Below are 20,648 nucleotides of genomic sequence, written 5' to 3'. Positions count from 1 at the left end.
CAAAAATAGTTAGAAACTATTAAAACAATACTTATGGAGAAATATGGAGCATTAATTGAATGTAGAAAACTGGGTATACACACATATGTATGTGTGTGTGTGTATATATATTATATATATATATATATATATATATATATATATATATATATATATATATATTTTTGGTAAAATGTGCTAATGTAAAGNAAAAAAAAAAAAAAAAAAAAAAAAAAAAAAAACTGGGATTGAATAAACGCTATTTTCTAATCCCTAGCTTATATCTACTAAGCATGAGTTTGAAGGGTTAGAGAATCCAAGACTATTTAGAGAGCAGAAAAACTCAAGAGAAAAAGATGCACTTCAAGTCTCAAATTTGGCAGAAGTCAAGTAAGATGACAATTTAAGAATGTCTTTGGAATGTGACAAAAAGCCATTTGTACCATAGAAATAAAAAGAAAAGAAACATTAAAAAGTGAAGTCTTGTGAACAATATTTTAATGTTTAGGAATATTTAGGAATTTCTAATATGGCTTGTCTATCACCATGACTCATGAGTTGCAAAAAAATGTTGAGCACAAAGGCATTCCTGGAACCCTCCCATCATGGAACACAGATGACCACCCACTCTACATATGTGAAAAACAAGTATGGGCAGGAACACTAATGAGTCAATTTTTTAAAATTTAAGCTTTAAACAATCCTAGAATTGACAGCGTAAAATTTAGACCCCAAATCATCTAAAGATGCAGAAATATACAGCTTAAAGACTACTATGTGAATGGAATTAAGGACCTCTGTTCTCAAAGAAAAATAGCAGGAGACATTGAGTCTGGTTATCTAAACATTTTTATAATATCATTATTGAGATTATAAACTCTTCACTCATGATATTAAGCTAAAAGATAAAGAAGGTTACCTGCATAGAATGAAGTTTTCATATTTTACACCCTTGTCAGCTCTCAACTGAGCCTATCAAGACACCATCGTTTTTTATAGAAATATCATTACATCTAGAACATGGATATCATCCTTGCTATGTTCCTCCTGACATACTTTATTCCAGCCCTAGTAATCATTCTTATAAAATTCTCAACACTCTCTCATCTACATCCCTCTCTCCTTTTTTCTTCTCAGAATGCCCCCCTCCTATCTTTACCTTCTCTACCTGGATAATTCCTGCCCAGCCTTAAATGGCAGTCCAAGAGTCTCATCTGTGAGGCCTCTTCAAGCAAACTAGTGGCTTCCTTTTTTCATGTATTAAAGCATTTTATGCATCTTTATTCCATGGTGTTTGCCTCATTTTATTGTATTATGCTGATATACATGCTGATACATACGTCTGTCCACTGAAATGAAATAGAGACCATGTCACATTGAGCTTTATATTTCCCAAGTCCTGAAAACTAACTGAGTACCTACTATGCTACAGGAAGTGTCATATAAAAGGATTATAATTATTTGATTATTCTTATAAACTTTTCTCCCAAACAATGATATATTCTTTCATTTAATGGCTACCAATAAAAGTTATCTCATGAATCTTTAATTATGGAGCTTTACTGTATTCATTTAAATTATTTTCAACAAAGCAGTCAAGCTGTCTTGAATCAGAAACCCAATGTATGTTTGAGCAAGGATCTTAAGAAATAAAGATTGCTTGCGTCTATATGTAAAGTTATTTTAATGACCCAAAGTCACCACAGCTACTTGGTCATTGATTATGATTTAGAACAAGTTTTGAGACCCTAAAATAAAAGATACTGCATAATTGTAGAGTATTATTATGTGAGCATGCATAATTAGGGATTACCATTATCCAAAGAAAAATGCATGGAATCTCTTTGGGCATATATGTTTTTTAAAAGGGATTTTTTTTTTTTACTGAATATGGTATAATATGAAAGAGGAAATGTAAGAAAAATATGAAAGAGGAAATGTAAGAAAAAACATCCCATTTGTTTCAAGATGAATTTAGTACTGACTTCATTTAGTAATTACTATATGCCAGAACTGTGCAAAGCATTCAAGTCTCAGCAATGAGTGAAAGATAGGGTTCTGTGACCTCATGGGACTTAAAATATAGTGGGGGATTTGGCAAATTAAATACATAAATAAAAAATAAAAGTAAAGATTATAATTTATAAATTATGATGTTCCCATCAAGGAAACAAATCACCAGGGTGATATGTTAAAGATGAATGAGGCTATATTCACTTTACATGAGTCAAGGAAGCTTTCTCTAAGGGGTTGACATTTAAACAGACCTGGAGAATGAGGATGAAAGATCAGGAAAGTATTAGGCAGTCTAGGTATAAGAACACAGCACAGACACAGACCCTAAGATGAAAAGATCTCAGAGTGCTCAGTGTTTAAAACTGAAAGTCAAAATGAGTAAGGACCAAGTTGAAGAGCAGAAGACAAAGATGAAATGCTGAAAGTAGGAAGAAATCATGTAGGGTCTTATGGACTATATGAATTCTGGGTTTCAATCAAAAATAAATAAATAGATTAGTGAATGGGAGATCAGGAGAATAGAGGAAGGAGAATGGGGGAAGGGAAGAGATGGGGGAAAAGGGGAGCACATAAATTAAAATCAAATTCCATGTATGTATGATTTTGTTGAAATGAATCTAATTATTATATATAACTGAAACATGCTCTAATTTAAAAAAAAGTCTGGGTTTCATTTCAGAGAAGTAGGGCAATATTAACAGATTTTAAACAACAAAGGCCCATAATTTGATTGGCATTTTTAAAAGATGACTCACTAATATATGAAAATAAATCAAAAGGTAAAGGTGACTGCTCTGTGGTCCAAGTGGTCAGGTGAGAGGTGACCAGTGTTTGAATTAGCAGTATAGTAGCAGAGATATAGAAAGAAACAGAGAGATTCAAGGATACCATTTGAAAATAAAATCAATAGGACTTGATGGTAGAAATGAAGAGAAACAAAAAAGTCAAGCATGATTCTCTTATTTCATAAGAGGAAAAGTGGAAGACGAACATGTTAGAGAAGCAATTGGGTTAAGAAGATCACGACTTCAGTTTGAAGTATATTTTGTTGAAGATGTCTGTAAGGTATACAAGTAGACATGGGGAAAATATGTGAGTCTGGAGTTAAGGAGAAGCTAGGCCGGAGATAGAAACTTAGGAGGCGTTGGCATATGGGTGGTATTTAAAATCATGAAAGGGACAAGCTTCCCAAGAGGATATAAAGAGAAGAGACAGCAAACCCAAGTGAGCTCTGAAATTTACTAGTCAGTTGGAGGAGGAACCAGTAGAGGAAACTGAAAAAGAAAAGAGAAACGAGAAAAAGCCAGAGAAACGAGAGAAAGACCCATAGATTGCAGGGTCAGTGAAACCAGAAAAGGTGAGTGTTTCAATAGGGGGAGATCAGTCAACTCTGTTGAATGCTGCTAAAAGGTTAAGATGAATATAAAAATTACAGGTTTTGATAGATTTGACAAAAAGAAAGTTTATAGTGACCTTTATAAGATCAATTTTCAATTGATTGGTGAAGTCAAAAGCCTTTTTGAATTACAAAGGGAAGAGAGCAACAATGAGGCAGATAGCTAGTATAGAAACTCTGAGGAGTTCATCTATGTTCAGAGGTAAGTTAGTAGCTATATAGAATGTGAAGACCAAAAATATAGATTTATTTGGTTTTCATGGAATAGGCGGTAGGTGTTATCAGGAAGAGAAACTCTAGAATATGTTTTAATACTGGTAGAAATTATTTACTCTATAAGAAATTATTTGCTATAACAGCAAGATGGGATAAATGAAGTAGAAAAATATTTGGCAAGTTGAGAAGGGGGTATGCCCTATAGGACAAGAGGAACAATTTATCTGTGATAGGTATAGGGATACTTCTTTCATTTTAATAGAGGAAAATAGAAAATAGATCAGATGTAAAATTTGTAAATTTACTGTTAAGAGAAAATGGAATACCAATAACATGGCTTACTTTTTTTTTTCATTAATAGGAATAAGGCTATGTAAACATCTCCGTGTCTGTTGGTAGGGGAGTGGAAATTTAGAGAAAGAAAAAATGTTAATTGTGATCATGAATTTAGAGTAAAACCTAGGCATACCAGTTGTGTGATTTTTTTTCCCATCATTATTCAGGCACAGAGCAATCAAATGAGTGGGTTTTTATATGGCTGGAGATTTTCCAGCTGAGTTTACTGGCAAAAGAGATGTTCAAAGAGTTGAGAATGTCAGAGATCATAATGTTGCCCTATGAAAATAGGTTTAATAAACAAAGATAAAATGATGTGGATAATGCACTGGAAGTCTTTAGGAAATTATGCAGAATTGAGTAACTGCAAGGGAGGAGGAGATGAGTTGATATCAGAGTAAAATGATTAAAATGAATAACTAGGAGATGCTGCACATTTGATGATGAAGTCCATGATGCCATGCGGGAGCAAATAACCAAGGAGAAAACATAAGAAATGAGACTGTCAAGAAACTATGAGCTCAGAAACTGGCCTTCCTTTTACCAAGGAGCCCTAAGAAAGGAATAGCTGTTAAAAGAAGTCATCGTGGCCACCCCATGAGTGTTTAAATAGCCCGGCAATGTGGTTAAATGTTGGAGTCTGACATTAATATCCAGTAAACAAGAGAAAATAGCAAGAAAGTTGGTGGGTTTGTGAGAGGAGATGGTGGGAATGTGATATATTAGGACTTGAAGTTTAGAGTAGCTACAGATTGTACAGGAGTGAGATGGATAAAGTGTGAATAAACACTACTGAAAGGTATTCACCTTTCATGTCCCTGTGACTCTGAGGACATGCTTCAGTGGGACAAAGAGAAAGTGGTATTCTTATGGAAAATAACCAATTTTCAATCAAGACAAAGAGTTGAAGTTGTCTTCAGAGTAAAAGTTCAGGGAGTCTGGGAGTCTGTGAGTCACTGGATGTCCACTAGACAAGGAGAGGGGCTGAGAATGGGGTGTGATAGTGAGGGAAGAACATACAGTGGGGGAAGTTGAGGTCTGAGGTGATGGCAGAATTGGAAAGTGGTGGCTCAGATCAAGAGCAATGTGAGGCACGGTGATATTTCTGTTAGTCCTTTAGAAATGAAAGATGTCCAACTAGAATTAAGAGAAATTCGAGGACCTGTTGGGTCTTATGCCAGTCACCAGAGAAGTCATTCCTTGTGGCCATTGGCAAAACAAAAATAACAGCAATAAGAGGTGTTGTTGAATGCCATTGCAAGGCAGCATCTTACTCTGTATTCCATTACTCAAGATATAGTGCCTTTTTGATTTACTTAACTCAGTCTGAGTTTATGTTTTTTAAAAATAGGATCCTATCTATAATACATCTGACCTAAATTTGCCTCTTGTGGCCATGTTCCAAACAGGCCTCATAATACCTCCTTAATAGGCACACCATAATGAGTGTTCACTAAGAAAAAGTCCTAGTGATGATCATGTCTCTGAATAGCTCCATTTCCAGTAGGTGGTGATGAAAAAGGAAAAAGGACCATAGAATTTGTCAACCTCATCTGATGTGTCAAAGTTTTCAATGGGAGTGGATCTCTTTCATTTGTCAAACACAAGCTTATTTCCCAACCATGTACAGATACAATTGGAAGAACCAGAAACAAACTACAGAACCTGTACAGGTCTAGTCAGAGCAACACTTCCCTGTATCACTGCAGTCCCCTGGCCCCTCCTCTACCCCAGTGCCCAAAGAGCTGGAGAAGCAGAAGGAGCTAATACAGTGGCAGGGAGGAGCTGTCTATTAAAAAAAAAAAGAATGGAAGAAAGAAAGAAAAGAAAAAGAAAAACCTTCAGGAAAGAAGGGCAATAAGGGCTTTCAAGGATCATGCTGAACAACAAATATACTAGACCGCCATGACATTTTTTTGAGTGAGAAACATAATTCTTCTATTAGACTCACTAAAAAAATAAAGAATGGAATGCTTACAAGCCAGTTGTGCCATTTTAATATCCTCTTGGAGGAATATGAAGATACTTGTTTAATAGCTATCCTTTCCTAGTGTCTACTGTTTATTTAGATATAGTGCCTTTTTCGCTGTATTAAAGGAATTAAATACTTTTTTCTTGAAGAAAAAGAAAATTTCAGGGAGAATTAAAATGTTTAAGAACTGCATTTTAAAATATTATCTACATGCTCATAAACACTTAATTTTTTAGATGAGGAAATATGAAAAGTGCCCTTTGTTTTACTATTTTCCTGACATTATGGTCTCTCTTTCTCTCTCTCTCTCTCTCTCTCTCTCTCTCCCTTCTCCTTCTTTCTCTCCTTCCTTTTATCCTGTCCTTATCCCTCCTCTTCCCATCTCTCCCTTACATCCTCCTCTCCTTTCTTCCTTCCCTCTATTGTCACTCCCTGTTTCCAGCTAAAATGTCAGAATTCACATAACTAAAACATGGTGTAGCATGCAATAATAAATGAAGCCAAATAGCTGGTATGAGGGATTAGGAACAGGGCAATCAGTAGGCTTCTTTGTTATATCACAGACAGAGACACAATATTCAGCCCTTGAAGCAATTCCTCCGATATCCCTCTGTGCACTGGAGCCAAAGATGCTGTTCCTGGGACTGGGGTAAAGCATGGTAAATCTGAGTGAAGAGTGCCCAGGCGGAGGCAGCAGATGACTGAATACACTCCAAGGCTTTCCTTCCCAACTCTAGATTTATAAAATAATTGGAGGGAACCATTCTTTTTGCACCACTTCGCCATGCAAGGACTGCTGTGAACATGCCCCAAACCTCTCTCCCTGGTGGCTGTCCAATTTTTCACCTCAAACTTTCTTACCAGACTGGTATGCACTGCCCCAGAGCTATGTTCCCTAAAGCAGTCACTACTGTCCACTCTACCCATGCTCTGCAGCAGCTTGTCTGGCCCAAGGCTCTCTTGACCCAAGGAGCAGTTTCTCAGAACAAAATACATAGCAGTGAGCAAGTAGGAGGGAGAAATCAATAGAAATATTTCTTTATTTGAATTGATTTATTTCTTTTTTCTGAAATCATTCTTAAGATCCCTGGCTACAGACTCTGTCATCAACTCTACAGCCCATAGATGGTAGGTTGTTCTTCCTCTTTTTAAAATTTTAATTGACAAATAAAAATGTGTATATACTTATGGTATACATGACATTTTCATATATTTAGGATTGTGGAACTGCTAAGTCAAACTAATTAACATATGTATTATCTCATAAACATACCATATTTTATGGTGAGAACATTTAAAATCTACTCTCTTAGCAATTGCTAAGTACGAAATATAATGTTATTAACTATTGTTATTGTAATCTACTATAGATCACTTTGTTCATTATTTCTTTTAGGCAGTAGTGATATATGATGAGGCGGCCAGCGCCTTGCCAGGGTAATTTTTCCTGCTCAGGAGGCAATAAGCCTCCTGAGAAAAATAGAGTCTGAAATAATTAGTGAAGAAATAAAAGACAGAGTCAAAGAATAGTTTTTAAAAGCAGAGCGCCTGATAGCATCTTCTAGTCCTGGTAGGAGCTGAAACAGAACAACTACAAAATGGCTCCAATGGTCTTATTTAAGGACGTACATCAAAGATGGGGATAAGATTTCAGGAGTGGAGTCTTGCTTCATGATGTTTTGCAGTCAACAGGTTGATTGGCATCTTGGCAGGCTATATTCATCTCTGAAAGGCTGTGTGGCTACAACAGGTCACCCCATCTCCAGTGCTATGTGGGACCTGAGAGAGCTGAAAAGGACTGACAGGTATCTGGGCAATCTTATCAGCAGGATTGCCACTAGAAGTTCCCAAATATAAGATTTTCCTATTCAATGGGCTTCCATGCAGATTTAGTTCATGGATGGCTCTTGACAGTGATACATCACTCACTACAGAGCAATAGTGTGCTGTGGGTCAGGCAGACTTTGGGGGAATAAAAATGAAGAGAAAGTAACAGAAAATGCAAAGGAAATATGGACAGTCAGGTGGCAGAAGGACAAAGTGAAAGGGAAATAAAGTAAAAACAAATGAGATGAAAGGTTGCCTCCAGATTTCTTAACAAACACAAAAAGTCTTAGGGATGTGTGTGGATTCCCAACTACAGATTTTATGCATTGTACTTGGTTGTCACCTTTGGTGGCCTTACCACTTCAGTGTTCCACCTGATGGCCTGGCAGCCTGAAAATGTGCCCAGCCTGCTTCTGGGCTGGAGACAGGCCTAGATGAGAGGGTTGCTTAAATGGAGCCAGGGAGGAGTGATTACATGGTTCAACTCTTCCACCTTATTTTATTATTACTGTTGAAGGATAAATATAGAAAGGAGGGAAAAGCTACTTTAGACTTTGAAAAGAAAGTCTAGCAATTTCTTTGTGGTATGTTTAGTCTCCTACATGTGCCTCAACTTTAAGTGTAATTAAACATCTATAAATCTGAAATACAAAATGGAGGTAATGCTGAGATAAGTTTATTGTGTGTGTGTGTGTGTGTGTGTTTTCAAATTTTTTTAATTTGTTTTAATTAGTTACACATGACAGATCAATGACCTTGATATATCATACATTTGAATCAAAGGTTTATTTTTTTAATTGAATTCTTAAATAATGTAAATTTTTCTGCTATGAACTTCTTCTTTACATCTTATTTTTTAAATATCTGGTCATTCATTAAAAACTATTTGAATTAATGTTTGTAATTTAGTTGTGCTGATCTTGATAAATCATATACTTTTTTTCCCAACAAGTTTTATTTAAGAGAGAGAACAGGAGATAGTAGACTATTCCAGAGAGGAGCCAGGACCCAGAGCTGGTGCCTATATACTTTTAATATATCTTTTTTTTTTTTAATTTAAATGGAACAGCCTAAGCATAATGCTATGTGAATGTCATTCTGATCATCAGTCATCTTCACAATTGGCACCAAAACTGTAACTAAAGAATTCAAACAATATCTTGCACTTATTCTTAAAGGTAATCACAATTGAATTGGCCTTGTTGCAGTCCAGTTCAATAACAGGGAACAAATGTGTTCAGAGCTAGTATTTTACATTCAATTATGCTTTTAAGCTAAAGATGTCCCATTTTCTTCACTTTCATTCATTCATTGTGTTTATTGATAGCTTAATAAGTGTCAGCATCCTGACAGATTTGTACATTGACTTTGCATCCTAATCTGTTCAAGCTGCTATAACAGAAAATGCCATAAACTGGGTAGCTTATAAACAAGAAAAATTTGTTTCTCACAGAACTGGAAGCTGATAAGTCCAAGAGTGAACTGCCAGTAGATTTGGTGTCTAGTGAAAGCTTGTTCTCTATTTCATAGGTGGCATTTTTCACTGTACCCTCACATGATAAAATGGACCAACAAGATGTTTCAGGCTGCTTTTATAAGGGGAGTAATCACATGTATGATATAATGATCTCCAAAAAGCCCAGCCTATTAATATCACTCTGGGATGGGGAGGGATATGGTGGATTTATAGGACAGTTACAGTAGAGAAGGCATAGTAGTTGCTATAGTAGGAAAACATGGGGCACTTTGAAGACACAAAACCAGGACTCCTAATCTGAGCTAGAGGGATAATCAGGCAAGTCTTGCAGAGGAAGAAACCTCTTAGCTGACACTAAGGAGCATGAGATGTAACCAACAAGAGAAGGTAGAATGAAAGATAGGAGAAGGGCTTTTATGGCCATAGGGACCACCATTTGCAATACCAAGAAAAAGTGAAAGCATCATGGCTTAGAGCAAGCATAAGGAATACAGGATGGTTGAATACAGTATGAGAGGAAGTAAGAGAAGTGGGCAAGCCATGTTGATATTTCTCTTTATCCTGGGAGCAACTGTTCTCCAAAGACTTTCTTTATAATTACCCTATAATGATTTTGATATTTTTCATGATATCACCTTCTGATTGTTTAACAGTAAGATTCAAATAAGTATAACTTAGATACTTTTATGACAATTTTTTGAAAAAAAAATTAACATACCACGTTAATCTATATTTTGTAGAGAGCTTACAATATATTTACAACAAAAATCAAACCAAGATTTCAGAAATGATCCACTTACCTGAAACAATTATTTACATGATAAAATCCACTATTTGATTAAGTGAACAAAACTTTATATGTTCAGTTCTGAAATTCTAGCTGATTCTGAATTCATTTTATGAACCATTGCCTGAGTACCACTCTCACTCCTCAACATGCAAATTATAAAATGTTTGGCATCAGATTTTTAATAAAAATCTAAAATATTTATAACAGTTGCTAATGATTAATGAAGAGCTCTTCTGAAACCCATATGTTAATTATTCATATCATCCTCTATTTTTCTAATCTGTACCAGACTCTGCTCTACTTTCCTTATTTATAAAAATTAATTAGTTAATTTCAAAATATTAAATATATGATGAAAACAATGAATTTAGTATGGCTGTATTCTCTACTACCACCTGTTATATATTGATAGCCATATGAATTTAAATCTTAAGAAAAACGTACTTCTGAACACTTCTAGAAATACATCTAAAAAGACATTGTTTATATTTATGTTAGAATCATAAAATTGGGCTATCATAAGATGATAATTAAAATTTCACAGGAACATAATATATATTATTTCAAAGTTAAATACCAATAAATCAGCTATACCATTTACAATTCCATATGGAATCAGATGAGGAAGCTAGTTAAGAAAACAGTAATCAGTATTAATGACAACCCGTTAAGAAGAGCCTTAAAGTACTGACATTGAATCATCCTAAATTTTAAGAAAAAAGAAAAATGATCAGTTTCTATGTGCATGATAACTAAAGGATATCTTTTTAGTAATAATTTCAAAACAAAATTTTTATATATAGTATAGAAGGCAAGTAAACAAGAATATTTCAAAAGTTCAAGAATGTGACTTTTGACCTTAAGTGCAATGCTAATACCAAGAAAGATATCAATAGCAATGCTCAGGCAAACTGTTTCTTTTAATTATCTGAAGCAGCCTGGCTTATTTCATAATTTTCCAATTTCTTGTTCTTAGTAAAAGAAAAGGGGGAAATAAGAACTAACATATGTTACTTCTTATGTTACCTCATTTAATCATTTAATATTCACAATCAGCCAGGCAGTAGAATACAACCCCTTTTTCTCAGATGAGAAGATGCCTTATCCATGTCACAGCACTGGTGCAGGACCCTGAGACCCATTCTTTACTGTATATGTAACCTTCCTTTATAAGATACAGCTTACATTCAAAAACTAAGAAAAGATATTTTATTTTGAAAACTTTTTCTGTAGCAAGAGTCAACAATCTTGTAAATGATAATATCCTTGCTCAGCTTGTTTAAACTGCCAAGAAATCAAAGCATGTGTTAATGCCTTAAGAGGACCTAGTATGCCTATAATATAGTTCTATGTCCCAAAGAAGATTAAAATAAAATGTTTTCAATAGCCCTTGTACTAGTTAGGATTGGACTTGGGCATATTCATGTGAAATTCTAAAACCAATGAAATTTACACAATACAGGTTTTTCTCTCTTATGTAAGAAAGTCATGAAACCAACAGCTTAGAGCTGGCAAGGCAGCTCCATTAGGGACCTAGATTATTATTATTATTATTTTTTGCTTCAGCATTCAGTGTATGGGTATTATGTGATCACTTCACAGTCCAAGATGGCTTCTGATGCTCTAGCCATCATGTAGGTATAATAAACACAATGAAGACAGAAGGACCAAAGACTGGACCCTTTCAACCAAAGCAGAATCCTTTAGCTTTCCCAAAATGCTGAAAAACTCCACTCACATCTTATAAGTCAGAATTTTGTCACATGCTCATACCTAAATGTAATAGGGTGAGAAACAGACTTTTATTTCAGGTGGCCAAATGATCAACTGAAACTCAAGGTTACCTTAAAAGAATAGAAGTGGAGTGAGCCAATATTCCAGTCTCTTCTGCAGTCTACATGTGAAACTATTTGGAAATGAACAAACACGAAATATTTTAAAAGTTTGATCAAATTAAGTATTTTTCATCTGCATATTAGGTCCTCACTTAGGCTGGCTTTCAAGATCCCTAACATCTTTGCATTTGATAACTGTACCTCCACTACATGCCTTATAATCCTACTGCTCCCATTGTACCCAAACATCTTTTCAAGAAAATGAACTGGTCCTACCCCTTGAATTGACCCCAAAGTGATTACATCTTCTCCTTTTGGCCACCCCAGTGCCACACACAGTGCTTCACATGAAAGAATTACATGTTGTATTATGAATTCACCTACCATGAGCAAGACAGTATATTAGATACAGGTAAAAAGATAACAAGGACAACTCAGAAGCAACCCCAAGGATGTAAGGAATCTCAATCAATCATACAAAATAGAGACTGTAATTTTCCCCTGTTAGATATTAATTGGGTTAATTTTTTAACAACTCATTTTTAATTATATTCTTGGGTCAAAGCATGAGGTTGATTGTTGTACAGGCCACAGAGAAAGTAAGATACTGACCTAGACTCTAATGAAGTTTACAATGAAGGAAAGATGATATGCATATAACGAAAAATAACTCTGGATTGAGAATGAAATAAGAGACAATGAACAAAAGTGCTCTAGTACCCAAGAGTATGGACAACTAGTATGTGCACGTGTGTACACACATAGCAGGAAAGAATAGTCCGTTCTAAATGCTTGAGTTTAAAAAGAAAAAGTAGAATTCAAATTCACTTGGCCTCTTGTTTTATGATTCATGGAAGGTTTGAATAAGAGACCAAGTTAGCTTTAATTGTGTTTTTATTAACTTGACCAGTTCAATGACTAATCCATCTCTAAATTAGATGGTTTTATAGGTACACATTTAGGTTATACCATGCCACATTAAAAAGAGCTATTAAGTTGATTAAGACTAAACTCATTTTCAGGATCCATTGCAAACAATTCTCCATGCTTGATGTGCTCTTAGAGAACCTGTGAAAGGTGTTAGAATGTGAGCAGAGGTCAAAAGAAAGTTAGTTGACACCAAATATGAACCTTCCACAAAGTACTACAGGCTTTAAGGCAAATAAATATCTTACTAGAATTCTGTAACTGGTGGCAGGTAAGGAAAAATGGTCTCACAATGTTCTTTAGTTGATCAATCTATATCTTACAATGAGCTCACAGGCAAAATGAGGTATGGAAGGTTTGAGGCTCTTTAAAGAACCCAAAACCACATAAGTTTTCAAGACTATGCTTTATGAGGTTAAACAAAAACAAACTGGCCCATTTTTTGCCTAAAAATAAAACAGCTAAAAGATAATATATAACAATAATTTTAGGTGTATAAAAGAAAAGTTGAGTACTTCATCATGAGATATTTGTAGACAAAAGTAAGAGCATGAATTCATGACCACTCCCTTGTAACCTGGCTCCTAACACATCTTGCAAAGGGAACCATTTGCTCATCATTTCCTACCATGTCTGTATCATTGCAAAATGTTTTTTCTATTTCCATTCTACCTGAATTTTCTTAGCTGTCCTCAAGGCTTAATTTCCCTAAAAAGGTGTGGTCCGGATTTGTTCCTCAGACATTTTCTCAGGAAAACATGCTGTTCCCACCCCTAATGTAACCCCATGTGTTTCTTCTGAGTTTCCATCATTAATTCCTCATCCTTCACTTGTTTTTTATGATTTTATGTTCCACTCCTTTTCCTATGGCTATAAATTCTCTGTCTGCTTCTATCCTTTCCTTGGGTGTTTTGTTGTTTTTTTGGTACAGGAATTGAACCCAGGGGCACTTAGCCACAGAGCCACATCCCCAGCCCTCTTTTTGTAATTTATTTAGAGACAGGGTCTCACTGAGTTGCTTAGGGCCTCCCTAAGTTACTCAGGCTGGCTTTGAACTCGAGATCCTCCTGCCTCAGCCTCCCAAGCCGCTAGGATTACACGTGAGCACCACCATACCTGGCCTTTCTTTGGGTTTTGATGTTCAGATCAAATGATGATGTTATCATCTACATTTATAGTCCCTTGTCTCCTGAATCTCATCTAAATTTCCAATTCTCTCCATAGAAATGTCCACAATATTTCAGATCAAAGGGCCAGAAACTGAATTTATCCCTACAGTTTTCTTCCTCTGTTCCCCATCTCAGCTATCCTTATCCTTTTCATGACCCACACTAGAATCACCAGAAAGAGGTGCCAGCATTTGAGGATCCAACACCTTTCTATATAGTCTACTTCTGCCACATCTTCAAAACCCAGCCCTCCTTCTTATCCAGTTTATTATCTCTTACTTGGCCCATCACAACAGACTTTTTCATTTGCTCATCTGTGGACACCTATAAGTCCAAGTTTTTTAATATGTCTTCTGGTCTTGAATACCTGTATTTTTGCTATTTTATCCTGGTCAAGCATGGATACAATTAACTTGCAAGCAACAAGCAAGAAACATCAACTTCCACATCAACCTAACATTTTTTTTTGTCTACTTTTATTCAAACTGTTCTGTGATCCTAAAATGCTATTTCATCATCTCTATCTTTTGAAATCATACTTAGAATAAAGCTCTTTGTAAACAAAGCCCAAAATGCTTTGTGACCCACTTTAGCAAGAAAGATCCATATGTAGATGAAATTCATAATGAAATACACAAATAGAAAATCTAAGCTAAGACAAGTGTAACAAAAAACATAAAGAATCAAAGTTTTAAATGTAGCAAGTGGCAATAAACACAAAATAATTACAAATCATTTAACACACCCTGCTTAGAAGGGTCTTTGAAATTGTGAGATGAATAAAATTAGACATTGCCCAGGTGATTTTTCTGAAATTATATACTATTCATTAAAGTACTTTTCTATTGATTATGTTATTGTAGCCTTGAAAAACAACTATGAAAATTTATCTTGTGTCAGCCACACCAAAATGACATCATAGGGAAATATACTCATGGACATTTTATCCACTTATTTTTTTGGCATGTGTTAAATAGCATTACTTTTGAGAAACAAAGTTCAACAGTTTATAATCAGGGAGATGAGTTGGTATGGGATAACAATGACTTCATAGTAAAAAGTAAATAATAATAAATGCCATAGAAGTTGTAGCTTGACCACTTAAATGAGAGAAAAATGTCACTTATTTAAGCAAAAGGAATCAGATAGGCACCATTAAAGAAAGGATGTTTGAGATGGATCCTGACAAACATGAATATTCAAACACATAACAAGATGTCAGACATTCCAGACTGAAAAATATTCCCCAAATAATTGGAGATGTTGGGGTTGTTTGGTCAATGGTGATCTTTCCAGCTTAATGGCTAAAAGAGGCATGGAAGAGTAGTAGGAGAAAACTGAGAATGTCTGAACATGATCAAGTAGTCAACAAGGGCCTTGACATCAGGCTAAGTATAGCTTGAACCACTGTATTCTTTATTTAGTCATCAAGAGAAGGTCATTATCAGATTTGTGCTTCAGGAGATTAACCTTGCAGTATTTTAGAGGCTAGATTTTTGGAACACAGAGAAGCACTGGAGGGAAAGACTGGACAAGAAATGACTGAATAAATAAAAGAAGGAATACGTCACATTAACTCTTCAGGCCCTGGTAAATTTGGGGCTATATTAATGGGGGAGAAGAAAAGAAAGCAGAAAATTTGTGATGTTTCTAGCCATAATGAAAAGGAGACTGAAGTGACCATCAGCAGTTATCAGAAAAGGACCTAGAGGGTCAGGTTTGAAGGAAAAGTAAAGGACTTTCCTTTAAATGCTTTTCTATGAGTTCCTTTAATGATCTTCCTAGCTGTTTTCAAGATCATACTGAGCCTGGATTTTTCCCACTGCTCATTACCAACAGATTTTGTGTTTCCTCTTGAACCCTATAGCATTTTTTAAGCATGACACCCTATCATTTCTATTTTTGAACACTCTTCCTAGGCTTCTATAACTTGAATCAGACTAGATGTTACTAAACCACTTTATTGACATAGATAATGAATTCTTTGGTGTCCCAAAAAGAAGCATACCACCCAACCCAACCCCATCTCACTTCATCCCCTGAGTTCTTGAGTCAGAGGTCAGGAGAGACCAAGCCTCTCATTGCCTTCTGACCTGGATCATGAAAGGCCTATAGAACTGAGGGCTAGATAATTTAAAAGATAGCTCAAAACTTCTAAAGTGTTTCTAATTGTCATGACTTTCTTACCAATAAAACTGGATAATTTATTGTTTTATCAATAGTTTTGTGTCATAAACTAATTTACACAGTTTGTGCTTTTTTAAAAAAAATTGCTTGTATAGTTGTATTTTGCCAAGTCTCCAATCGTGTCAAGAGGCTATCAGTAAGCCATCATTAACAATGACAGCAAACTGGGAAATGATAAAAATATTTAATTCCTGTTATCATTTATTCTGCTCAATGTGTTTACTTTTAAATCTTTTTGGTTAGTAATACCAGAGAAATGCTGAAATTCCTGGAGGCTTTGAATAGTTCATAACCAACATTAACATTTTATGAAACCCAATAAACACAGAAAATTACTCTAAAAGCTTAATAACTTGGGAAGGCACCAGCTTATTATGTAATTATTAGGCCAAAACTTTATCAGTCTATAACTCTACAAAATAATTCAAAGAATTATTTCTTCTTAGGGAAAAACAGAATTATATCTGGGCTTCTGGACAAATATTCTTCTTTTAATCTTTATATATATATATATATATATATATATATATATATATATNATATATATATATGTATATATTCATATGAAATACATTGTCTTTAGTCCTGCTTCATCCACAATAAAAAGAAGAATATTTATTGAGGACTCAGGGAAACCTAGGTTTGAGTATTTTGTGATATCTCATAACTCACATCTCCAAAATTGTCCTTTTTTGCTTCATTCACTCACTAACCCAACCATTTCATTAAATATTTATTCAGCATCAATTACCACAAAGCACTGGAAAAGAATACAAAAATAAAACTAGCCTAAATGTGAATATTATTTATTTCCTAGTAGTAATTTCCAATCCCAAATTATCAGTACCAAACAGACTAATTTTTTTTTTTTAAAACTAAGAAAAATAAACTTTCAGGAAATTAAGGATAGTCTGGTCTAAAACTTTAATGAAATAAACACCAAAGAAAATGAACACAAAACTCTGAAGTGGGATTAGAAAGCCATAAGATTTAAAATTGCAAAGTTTTCAAGAAGTATTCTATTCTGGTTGACTTGAAAGGAAGCAGCAAACAAGAGACCCAAATAAACAATGAATGCAAAGATAAATGATTAATAGGTGGAGTAATATTTGTATCTACTTCTTTATAGTAGACAGTGTTTTTAAGTATGTAATTTCTTCTAATATCAATTTATTTAACTATGGTACTTATGGCACTGTGTGTGTGTGTGTGCGAGAGAGAGAGAGAGAGAGAGAGAGAGAGAGAGAGAGACAGAGACAGAGAGAGAGAGAGAGAGAGAGAGAGAGAAGCTATGTCTGTGTACTTTTTCTTTTTAAGGCAAACAATTATTTCTTTTCTTGTAGGACCTTTTCTCCATCTCCAAAGACACTAAAGATTCATCCATCTATGTCTAAGTTAAAATGACAAGACATGTTTTCTTTGATTTATTAGTAAACAACTAAATAGCAACATTAAGCTTTTAGGAAAAGATTAACAACACTGCACTGTAGTACCTGTCATGGTAATTTAAGTAAAAGCTGTTAAAAATGTTCATTCTTTATAATGGAGCATTCAATAGTTTTTGCCTAATGGATGGGGAGATGCTATGAAATACCTTTGGAACTAGGGCAGCATGATAAGATGTAGTGATGCTTTAGTCTGAAAAGCAGCTTGCTTTAAAACTGGTTGAATTCTGAATATAAGGCATTGTCTTTCTTCATTTTCACATAAAATTTTCTTTGTTCCAAAATCTTAAATTGATATGGAATCAGAAAGCGAATTTATTCAATGAAGTTAAGGGATACTCACCTAATTTTGTGATTTTGATTTTTTTCTTTGGATAAAATTGCCTATATGTAAACAGATGCTCCTCCTAAGTATTAAAATATAGTCAAATATGAGACTATGGGATTTTACTCCCTTGTGACTGTGAGAATAATCTTTAAAGATAGGAAAATAAATCACTAATAAAAATCACTTTTGTTAAGTTATACAGGAAATAATTAAGAGAATGAAGAAGAGAACTAGAACTCTAAAACTTGAGTAATTTCTTTTCACCTAAAGTCACAAAGCATCTTCCAGAGACTAAATGTTCAATCCTGCCACCCATTTAAATATTGAGATTTCTTGAAACCCTTGAAAGTATATTCAAGTAAATGAGCTTCTTCATTCTGGATATGTCTGAATTAATATAAAAGTCTAACTGTCCCAGAAATTAAATTTCTGAACATTTATTTAGGAACCTGGTTCATACCCTTATGAAAACCCAGGGAATTGTGATACTTCCATTCAAAATTCCTTTGCTGCACTGATTACACAGCCAAACAGCATGTGAAATCTGAATCTGTAAATGTTTCCATTACACCCACTTCTACGACATAAACATTGATGAATGAAAGATAATTGTACATATTTGCTTGGTTAATTTGTTTATTTTTATGACCCCATGCTACCATATAGTCCCTACATTTTACTGAATTGAGTTTATTTTTATATATACACATACCAAAATTCTTTCATTGGAAAACAAATGAAAATATGATAATTAATATCAGCATTAACCTAGATTTTAAAATATATCCAAAATATGAATTGGTGAACTTTAAACTAAAAAAGATACATCCAGGAGATCAATTGAGTTCAAAAAGCCACTTTTAGGAAAATAAAGGTGAATGTTATTTATGTAGAATACTGATTATAATAACTCCAGCTAAGAAATGGTGTAACCTATTTTTATTTTTGTTTTTTAAACTAAATTTGGAAATTTATAATCTGATTATATTATAAAATGTAATTAAAGCCCAGAGGACTGTGTTTTCAAGGGATTGTCTAGCCCTCCTGAAATACATTTAGACAACAAATGAATTATCAGGCTCATGTATCAGAAATGTGTGTAATGGTGGGTTAAAGGGGTTTTGTGGATTTTCTAAGCAGCAGCATCCACAAAAATGATTCATGAACTTTGTGAGATGAGCAGAAGAGAAAAAAACCTATCAGGGATTCATTGATCTTTACTATTCATAAAAAAAAAAGAAAGAAGTAAAGTTTTATTAGTATTTAAATTTAGGCTGACTCTGGTGTACTTGTTTGGTGGGTAGTGGGTGCCATCCAGTAGTCAAGATATTCTGATGGAAAACCCATTATGAACAACAGGCACTCATGCCCTTCATCAGCTTTCACATACTCTAGTGGTTTGAAAAATAAGTGGACTCAGAAAAGGGGACTTACAGATTTTATTATCAAATTTTAACTAAAATAACACTCACAAAAAGAGCAAAGACTTAAAAAGAATATTGCAAAGAAACTGGACTGAAGGAGTTGCAAAAAAGTAAACAGAAACACACAAAAGGTGAAAGACAGTATTGCCATTTCTCTTTTTCCTCTGATGAGCTCACCAGTCACATTGTGGGATAAGGATGAACAAAAGGAGAAGACTTAGGGTCAATTTTGTGTACCATTCAAAAACATCATTTGAAATAAGAATTTATATCCACTATTTGTTATTTTAAACCTTAAGTATAATTTTGTCTTGAGATGTTATTGAAGCAGTACATTAGCCTTAGGATATAATTTTTGTTATTATTTTTTAAAAAATTATAATGTTTATTTTGTTACATGTCATGTTACATGATGTATTGTTCATGATAACATAAAATAAATATGTGAAAACAGACATTTTTTGAATGTTCGTACTTTAAAGACTTATGAAAAGTTTTCATGATCAAAAACTATATATCATCCACCGTGTGAGTCAGCTTTCTGTTACTGTAACAAATATCTGAGATAATCAACATAAAAAAGAAAGGTTAATTTTGACCCCCAATTTTGGAGGTTTCAGCCCATGATCAATTGGTCCTGTTGTTTCGAGGCCTTTGGCAAGGCAGCCCACCATGGCAGAAGCATATTGCAAAATCACTCACCTCATGCCCAGGAAGAAAAAGACAGGAAGACTAAGGACAGGGGTCCCACTATCCTCTCCAAGGGCATGTCACCAATGACTGGAAGATCTCCCACAAACTCCACCTCTTTAAGGTTTCACTACCTCCTAATAGCACTGAGCTAGGGACTAAGCCTTTAACACATGAGCCTTTCGTGGATACTTTATCCAAACCATAGCATGTACTATAAGACCAAATGAAAGAGCTCAGGGTTTACCTATTCAAACACACAACAGAGGTCTCTGTGAATTCATATGTTAGAAAAGTGAACCGAGAGAAACAGCACAGTGCTTCTGGAGCTGCTCACTGAATTCATTAAACTGCTGTTGTGGTTATGTTCCGACCAGAGCACTTCTCTCACTAAAGTGGCTACACACCAGTTGGATTCTAAGGAAGGGAAAGAAGAAAGGAAGAAAGGAATGAGGGAAGAGAGGCTGGGGGAGACAGGCAGATGGAAACACAAACCGAAAGAATGATTGAAACTAAGGACTAAGACAGAAAAACAGAAGGAAAGAAGGACAAAAATACAAAAAGAAAGAACAGTAAGCACTTCCTCCTCCGAGAGACAGACAGCTGGTTCTGCATCTGTCATCTCTCTCTGGAA

The 20,648-nt window shown here is 34.7% G+C and overlaps 1 long non-coding RNA gene across 2 annotated transcripts in view; it reads left to right on the top strand.

The window, feature by feature from the left end:
- Positions 1-3,208: 3,208 nt before the first annotated feature.
- LOC125618169 overlaps positions 3,209-20,648 on the top strand; it is a 154,357-nt gene continuing 136,917 nt past the window's right edge. For both annotated transcript variants that reach the window (XR_007349426.1, XR_007349427.1), the window contains exon 1: positions 3,209-3,352. This is a non-coding gene — a long non-coding RNA (uncharacterized LOC125618169). The remainder of the gene's footprint in view (positions 3,353-20,648) is intronic.

Source organism: Marmota marmota, unplaced genomic scaffold, assembly GCF_001458135.2.
Source record: "Marmota marmota marmota unplaced genomic scaffold, marMar, whole genome shotgun sequence".
NCBI classification, from domain to species: Eukaryota; Metazoa; Chordata; class Mammalia; order Rodentia; family Sciuridae; genus Marmota; species Marmota marmota.
The sequence above is the reverse complement of the archived record's forward strand: the minus strand, read 5'-3'. Positions and strand labels throughout refer to the sequence as shown.